General features: G+C 48.1%; 1 pseudogene; it reads left to right on the top strand.

Moving 5' to 3' along the window:
* Positions 1 to 2,096: 2,096 nt before the first annotated feature.
* On the top strand, positions 2,097 to 5,039 carry Atp5mc1-ps3 (ATP synthase membrane subunit c locus 1, pseudogene 3; annotated as a pseudogene).
* Positions 5,040 to 8,131: the final 3,092 nt, after the last annotated feature.

Raw genomic sequence — 8,131 nt, 5'->3', positions numbered from 1 at the left:
GGCACCCGCAAGATGGCAAGTGTGTGTAAAGGTTCCAACCTGATGGCTTGACAGACTTGACTTGCACAGGCTATCCTCTGACCAACACACACACACACACACACACACACACACACACACACACGCACACACACGCACACACATGCAAAAAAGCACCTTAAAAAGATGAGTACACAATTTACAGGATTGAGATAATAAACTTCTGAGTCTTATATCTAAACTATTTAGGAAATGATTACAACTCTACAGCGAAAGGCGATCCTAGTAAAAGTGGGCAAAAGGAGCTGAGATGCTCAGTTCCCAGCACCACAGCCAGGCTCAACGGTCTATAACTCTGTTCCCAGGGGAACCAACTCCCTCTTTTGGTCTCCGTGAGTGCTCTACACGCCTGGTGCACAGACACATTTTTACATTTTAATATATAAAGGAAAACACGGCACAGGACTCAGTCATTATCTGAAGAAGACACAGCATAGTTAAAACACCCGAGAGTCTCCAGCCGATGCCCGGCCCTGGCTGCTGCACAGACAGCCTCATTTTATCCTTTATGAGTCACTTATTGGGGGAGGGGGGGCTTGGCTGGTCAAAGAAATTTTTTGTTTCCCCTTTTAAGTCTGTTAATTTTATTAGAAGTTTTGGAATTGGCTGTTCTAGGTCATAGATCCCTGGCGCACAGAGTGCCTTTCAGGTAGATTTATATCTTTGGTTTCAAGCACATCTCTCTGCGCTCTATTTTAAGTACTGCATTTCATTGTTCGGCTTTTATTCTTTAGGAATTCTAATTATGTGTATGTTGGCTCCCTTTGTCCTTTTTTTTCTGTATATGTAATTTTCACTGGAATTAAAACAGCCACTGTCTTCACTCTGCCCCGTTGGATTTCCTTCGAGATCACTAGCTTGTTACCATTACTCTGCTCTGGCTGAGCGCTTCCAACTGCTAGCTGCCATTTCTTTTATCTGTCCTCACATCTCTCTGAACAGTCCTCTGCCTCTGTCACTCCCCTGCTTTGTCTTGCTTCCCTTAACTGTGCTTCTATTTCTGTTTTGTGGCTTTCCCTCATGGAAGCAATTGTCTTTTTCAGACTGCCCCCCCACGTCCCCTCACTCATCACTAGTTGCTTGGAATTTTCATCTAATCCATGGCCACAGTTTTCTATCCAGTGTTTTCCATCTGGTAGGCTCATTGGCCCTTCCCACCCATTTTCTTTAGTGCAGTTCTCTTTAGTCTATGTTAACTCACTGTAGAAAGGTACTTGCCTGTGAGTTGTGTGTTCACAGCTCAATTTGTAGGAAGGAAGTTCTTTAAGGTGTGTGTATCAGGTGTGTGCAATACTCAGAGAGGCCAGAAGAGGGAGCTGGGTAACCCGAGACTAGAGTTACAGATGGTTGTGAGCCCCATGTGGGTTGTGGGATCTGCTGAGGGTTATTGTGCTACCTTTTCCTGTATCCTTGTGTCTCACCTTACCTTCTGAAGTGAGTTTCCTCCATCCTTCCCTGGTGCTCACAGATCTGTAGTGTGTGTCATAACCAATGGATCTTTACAGCAGGGAACACCAACCTTGGGAAACTTTGTCCCCAAAGATTTGTGGCAATGTCTTATCACTTCTTGTTTGGGGTAGAGGCTCACACTGCTGGCCTCTAGTGGGTAGCACACAACTGCATCAATTACTTTTCTCGTTGTTGTAACAAAACCCTCAACAAAAGGCAGTTCAAGGAAGGGAGGGTTTGTTTGGGCTCCTGGTTTAAAGGTCCATCATTGTGGAGAGGGCTTGGCGGTGGGAATGTGAGACAGCTGGTCACATGTCACCTGCTGTCAGGAGACAGGGATGAATTCTGGTGCTTAGCTCACTTTCTTCTGTGCCACTTTTTATTCAGTCCAAGGCCCCAGCCTGTGAGATGGTGCCACCCACATTCAGGGTGGGTCTTCATCCCTGCGAATGCCTCCACAGACACTTTTAGAGGTGTGACTCCTAGGTGACTCCAAAGCCAGTCAAACAGACAGTGGAGATGCACTTCGTACTTCTCTCTTGCTAACCTCCTACAATGCATAGGACCCCACCTCCACCCCTGGTGCTTTAGAAATCAAAATGTCCATAATGCTAAAGGCAAAACCACTGGTGAGTGCCCAGCCATGGGGTAGGCCTATTTGCTGGGGAGTTTTATCTGTTGGGTATTGTTTTAATTGGCCTCGCCTGGGCTAGCTTGCTATAATCTTTGCCCTTCACTCTCTGCCCCAAATAGTTATCTGTGTGAATAATAATTTCATCATGATGTCTTTTCGGTGAGCTCTTTTTTCCTTCCGTGCTTGAGTCTCTGGCTTACCGGACAGAACTTGAGTTTGCTGTTCTGTTTACCTTTGTGCACTTTGCTCTTCCAGGAAATGAGGAAGGAATTAGCTTCTATCTGCTCCCTCATTTTTTACCAAAACCTCTGGAGGGCTGTTTAAACCTACGACTTCAGCTTCAGATGTTTTCGTTTAACCAAGGAATGTGAATGGAGACTTCAAAATCGCTGAGAGCCATCAGGGTTAGGAATTCTCTGGGAATGGCTTTGCCCTCAGCTCTGTATTCAGATCTCCATGAAGAGTTCAGTGGGACTGGTGCACAGGAGTTTGTCTCTGGGCTGTCAGTGGCAATCGCTCGATCACTCGCTAAGAGACCTCACTTCTTTTCTTATAAGGGCTGGGAACTTCTGTTAGTACCCAAAGGCTCTGGCTGTTAGCTGCAGTGGCCCTACCTCAGTCAGTCCATGAGAAACAAAGCTAAGGTTAGTATTATGTAGCAGATGTCCTCAGAGAGGTATGTGTATACACTGAGGGTTTGGGAACCAGATGTATAAAGTGGGGACCTGACAGCTCCAAGGTATGTTTGAGGGAAGGTTTGTATCACAGATACGAAGGAGAACAGAGCCAGAGGTATCTGGGGAGTCCAGAGCATGGAGGGAAAGTAGTACACTGAAAATGACCAGCAGATTGGATGGACCATGGGAGGAGAGAAAGAGAGGCGGTCGAGGGAGAAAGACAGAGAGAGTGTGAGCAAAGGAGAGGAAGCCAAGAGAGGAAGCAAAATAAATAAATAAATAAATAAAATAGAGGGGTGGGGCTCAAGAGAGCACATATCTGAAATGTCAGGGTTATAGGAGAATGAGAGGCTGGGGGAGGGAGGCTCAAGAACTAGAGGAGCTTAGGGTAGGGGGTGGGGTGAGAAGAGCTGAGAAGAGCCACTGGTAGTTGTGATACTGGAGGCCAAAGGCCAGCATAGACTCTGCTTCATTTAGCCTTTGGCTTTTGTTTCTGAGTGTTCCATAGCTGTTGGTCAATTCTGTAAATCCTTAGTTCAACCAGCATTTTGAGTGGCATTCAGCATGATGGTCAGACAACAAATCTCTTTCATTCCCCTGCTCTATACAGCCCCTCTCTCCTACCCCTTCTAAGCCACTGTGCTCATCTTCAAGGTGAGTGTTCTGGGAGTTAGTCCAGTGACATCTGTAAATGACCCAGAACAGTGCTTGCATAATGAAAGTCAGAGCTGAGTTTTGGGTCACTTGCTGCTACCTTTCCCTGTGATGGGAGAGAGCTGGAGCCCTGGTCCTTGTGACTCAGCCTTACCAGTTCCACTTCTGCCCCAGCCAGCTTTCCGCTTCCCTGTCACAGGTCCTAGAACAGCCCCTCTCCCGGCCGGCCCTACAGGCGTTCACTGTTCACACTTCTTGTTTCCCCCCTCACTGGCACAGGGCCAGCAGTAATGTTAACGCTTCTCTGTCAGCACCCTGCACGACTGCTGGACACATAACTGTCCACACAGAAGCTGAGCCTGCCAGCTCTCTCTGTCTCTCTCTTTCCCCTCTCTCCCTGCCCCCTCTCCAAACTAGGATGAACAGAAGTTGCGTTGATTGTGTTGATGAATAGCTTTTAATTTTTTAAATAAGTCCAGATTTTTTGAAAGGTTGAAAGGGTGCTGTAAAGAACACGTACACATCCTCACACCAGGTCTTCAATGTGTGCACACCATGTATCACATAGCTACCTTCTTTACCAGGGACCCATCGCTATTCCTAGTTCCTGGGTCACTGGAGAGGTCACCCCTCCGTGTGTATTCCTAAAGACAAGGACATTTTCTTTCACAGACACATCAAAGTCAGGAGGTTAGCATAAATATAATACCACAAGCTGCTCCACTCATGTTCTTGTAGAGAAAAAACTATTTTTTCTCCTGGCCCAGGATCACATGATCACTTAGCTGCCAGATGTCTAAGCTGGAGCAAAGCCCTCTGTGATCTTCGAGTAGTACGGAGTGTACCTAGTGCTCTAGTCACTGTTAAACTTTGGTGCCTGTCAGAACTAGTCACAGTTAGATTTCTGGTGTGATTTAGTAAATAACAACCCAGAAGAGACGCCCTACCATTCCTGAAGCAGGAAGTGCAGGGTGCTGCTTCATCCAGTGCTGACATAGATAGCTTTAATCTCTAAGCTAGGTGGCCTTTTGGGTTTTGCTACCCTGAAGTTGAGATTTTATACATTGTAGCCAGTAAACATTCTGGGGGAGTATATAAAGATCCTCCTCGGAGTCCACCACCTCGAGCAGGCCTCAGAGTCAGCCACCTTGAGCAGGCAGAGTGCTGTGGCCCTAGCAGGAGCTGCAGCAGAGGTGTGAGCACAGACTGAATACAGACCCTCAAGGCACTGCTGGGTTCTCCAGTTCTGATAGGCTCCTAGGGGTCTAATCAGTCCTGTGTCTGCCTCCCTCCTGAGTAGACCATAGGCCCCATCTAAACAGCCTTCCTGCTGCAGCTCCCCTCTCCAGGTGGCCAGACCAGCGTTATTTTCCACAGCCGAGTTTATTGGAGTTGGGCCACCAAAGTTAGTGTGGCTGGGTCAGGGGCTGGCATTGGCAGTGTTTGGTAGCTTGATTATTGGCTATGCCAGGAACCGGTCTCTCAAGCAGCAGCTCTTCTCCTATGCCATCCTGGGTTTTGCTCTGTCTGAGGCCATGGGGCTCTTCTGATAGATGGTCGCCTTCCTCATCCTCTTCGCCGTGTGAGGCTCCATTGGGTCACCCAGCTGTCTCCTCTGACTCCATGCTAGTCCTGGTGCTGAAGTGTGCTGGGCTTTACCATTAAACAGTGTTTCTCTCAAGAAGGAGGAGGAGGAAGAGGAAGAGGAAGAGGAAGAGGAGGAGGAGGAGAAAGAGGAGGAGGAAGAAGAAGAAGAGGAGGAAGAGGAGGAAGAAGAGGAGGAGGAGGAAGAGGAGGAGGAAGAGGAAGAGGAGGAAGAAGAGGAAGAAGAAGAGGAAGAGGAGGAAGAGGAAGAGGAAGAGGAGGAAGAAGAGGAAGAAGAAGAGGAAGAGGAGGAAGAGGAGGAAGAGGAAGAGGAAGGGGAGGAGGAGGAGGAGGAGGAGATCCTAGTCCCCTCAGATTTACCCTGTGGTTTTTAGCATCCACCAATTCCCACTGAGCTCAGTTATTACTGTAAAAATTTGCTAATCAGAGACTTAAAATATGTATGTGTGGGTGCCTGTATGAGTTTATATGTATGACATGTGTGCACATGCTACTGAAGGCCAGAAGAAGGCCTCAGACTCCCTGGAACTGGAGTTAACAGTTATGAACCAGGCATGAGCACTGGAGGCAAACCCAGGTCCTCTGCGAGAGAAGCAAGTGCCATTAACCACTGAGCCATGTCTCCAGCCCCGAATCAGTGACCTTTGGAAAAGTTCGCATACATCCTCTGTGTACTAGTTGGCACTCTGACATCATTCCTCACAGCCCATTGTTTATTTGCATATTTGCTTATCTATATCACTACAGACTCGGATTCATGATTTATTTAATGTACTATTGTTCCTATCATCGGGGTGTGTGTGTGAGTGTGTGTGTGTATGGGTGTGAAGTGTGAATGGGCACATGCACCACTGTATGTGCATGGTCAGAAGACACGTTTGTGGAGCTAATTTCCTCTTTCTCGCTTTATGTGGGTTCTAGGGATTAAAATCAGGTCACTGGGTTTGCAGGGCAAGAGCCTTTACCCATGCGCTTTCTCACTGGCCTTTCTACTGTAGTTTCAGACAGGCTTTCTCAGTAAGCCTGGAGTCACTGCTTCTGGTAGTCTGGCTGGCCAGCAAGCCTCTGCCTCCCCAGAATAGGACTTTTACACTGGGTTCTAGGGATCTGGAAGCAGGTCCTCACAATGAGGTGGCAACCATTCTACCAGCAGAGACACCTCTGTAGTTCCTTACTATTCATCTTAAAGCATAAGTGGGGCTTGGTTAGTGGGAGCCCAGTAACACTTACATTCCTTCCTGTGCTGTGATTAGAGTCTGTGCTGTGCCTCCCTAACTGGTGCTCACTCCTTGCAAAACACTTAACACCCATTCAGTGGGTGAGCACTTACCTGTAAAGTGGCAGCAATAAGGCAGCTAGCAGAGCGTTCTGCGGGAAGTAACTGAGCTGTGCACAGGAAGTCCTAGGGGCACCAGGAGTGTTTATCAACCCATTTGCCATGTAAGTGTCAGGCTCTGTTCTAAAATGCTTACACGTATCAATCCATTACACTGAACCTGTGCAGTGACTAGCATTCTTTCTATATGTCAAAGAAGAAATAGACTTAGGGACTGGAGAGATTGGCTCAGCACTTAAGAGTGCAAACGATTTTGCAGAGGACCCAAGTTTGGTTCCCAGCATCCATATCAGGTGCCTCAGAACCTCCTGTAACTTCAGCTCCGGGGGATCTGACACATTCTTCCATGGTCATGCGCATGCATACACAGAGACAGAGACAGACACACAGACACAGACAGACACAGACACACAGACAGACACAGACACAGACAGACAGACACACAGACACACAGAGACAGACAGACACACAGACACACACAGACACACGCAGACAGACAGACGCGCACACACACAGACACACAGACAGACACACAGACACACAGACAGGCAGACAGACACACAGACAGGCAGACAGACACACAGACACACACACATTTTTTAAAAGATATAGGCCAAGAGTGAGGAAATGTCTTGTTGTACAAGTTCTCACCAACAATGGCCAATGCACCCAGGCTTTAACTCAGGGCTGTTAGGTCTATCATTTGAATTACGACCAGAACATGACAGAAATTTCCACAGTGATTGGGGGTGAGATGGATGGATGAGTATAACACAAGAAAGGGAAAGATGTATTGGTGATATAAAGGCGCCCAGAGGGACCAGCATGGACGCTGTAATCCAGAAAGCTGAGTATGCGGTGTGAAGGTCCAGACCCCTGAGCAGCTCCCTGGGTGTCATCTCAGCGGATGACATTGTCATAATCAGACCCATCGTCTACAAGCCAGAATTGCATAGTCTGTCTCCACGCTGCCTCCTACCCATCCCTCTACCACACCCCCCCTTGACTAGGCAGCTTCATTCTACTGATGGCTTGTCGCCCCCTCTTCCCCTGTTCCTGTTGACTCCGGCCTGATGGCAGTAACTTCGTCTACTGGTCCTCTCCTTAGCAGTTCTCCCTGCTGCAGCTCCACAGTTATTTTGCTCAGCTCCTGTCTGTCTGTCCTGGTTGACTTGGAGGTCCATGAAAACAGACCACAGGTCTGCTATCGATCCTTTTGAAGCTCCTGGGTTTGTCTGACAAGGTAGGTGGTCACTAGATACCCACTGCATGAGTGAGTTAATGGCCTTTTGCTTTCTCTTCTGTCCACACACTGACTTTCCCAAGAGTCCCACACGAGATTCGTTCAACTCTGAGTGAGAGTGATGCCTCAGAGGAGGGAAGGGCCTCATTCCAACACCACCCTAGCAGTGGGGTCCAGTGTGGGTCTCAGTCAAGTTTCATGAGACTGTGCTCCACTCTGTCCTTTGTTCAAGTGTTCACATCCCTGGCTCCCCGACAAAGCTCTGGGATTTTGGAAAACAATATTGGGGGACTTTAGGTGGCAAGCAGTTCATAGGGAACACAGCCACTTGTGTCCTGATCCTTGCTCTTGAGGTCTATGAGATCGGGTATTGCCTGTGATTCACGCTGATAGAGACGCTGCCTCAGCAGCAGTTCAAACTGACAGCCATGCTTGGCTGCCAGCCTCACAGCTAACAGGGGAGACACCTTCCACCTACAGGGAAGGCCAAACCC

The sequence above is a fragment of the Rattus norvegicus genome, chromosome 3 (assembly GCF_021556685.1).
Source record: "Rattus norvegicus strain SHRSP/BbbUtx chromosome 3, alternate assembly SHRSP_T2T, whole genome shotgun sequence".
Classification (NCBI taxonomy): Eukaryota; Metazoa; Chordata; class Mammalia; order Rodentia; family Muridae; genus Rattus; species Rattus norvegicus.
The sequence above is the reverse complement of the archived record's forward strand: the minus strand, read 5'-3'. Positions and strand labels throughout refer to the sequence as shown.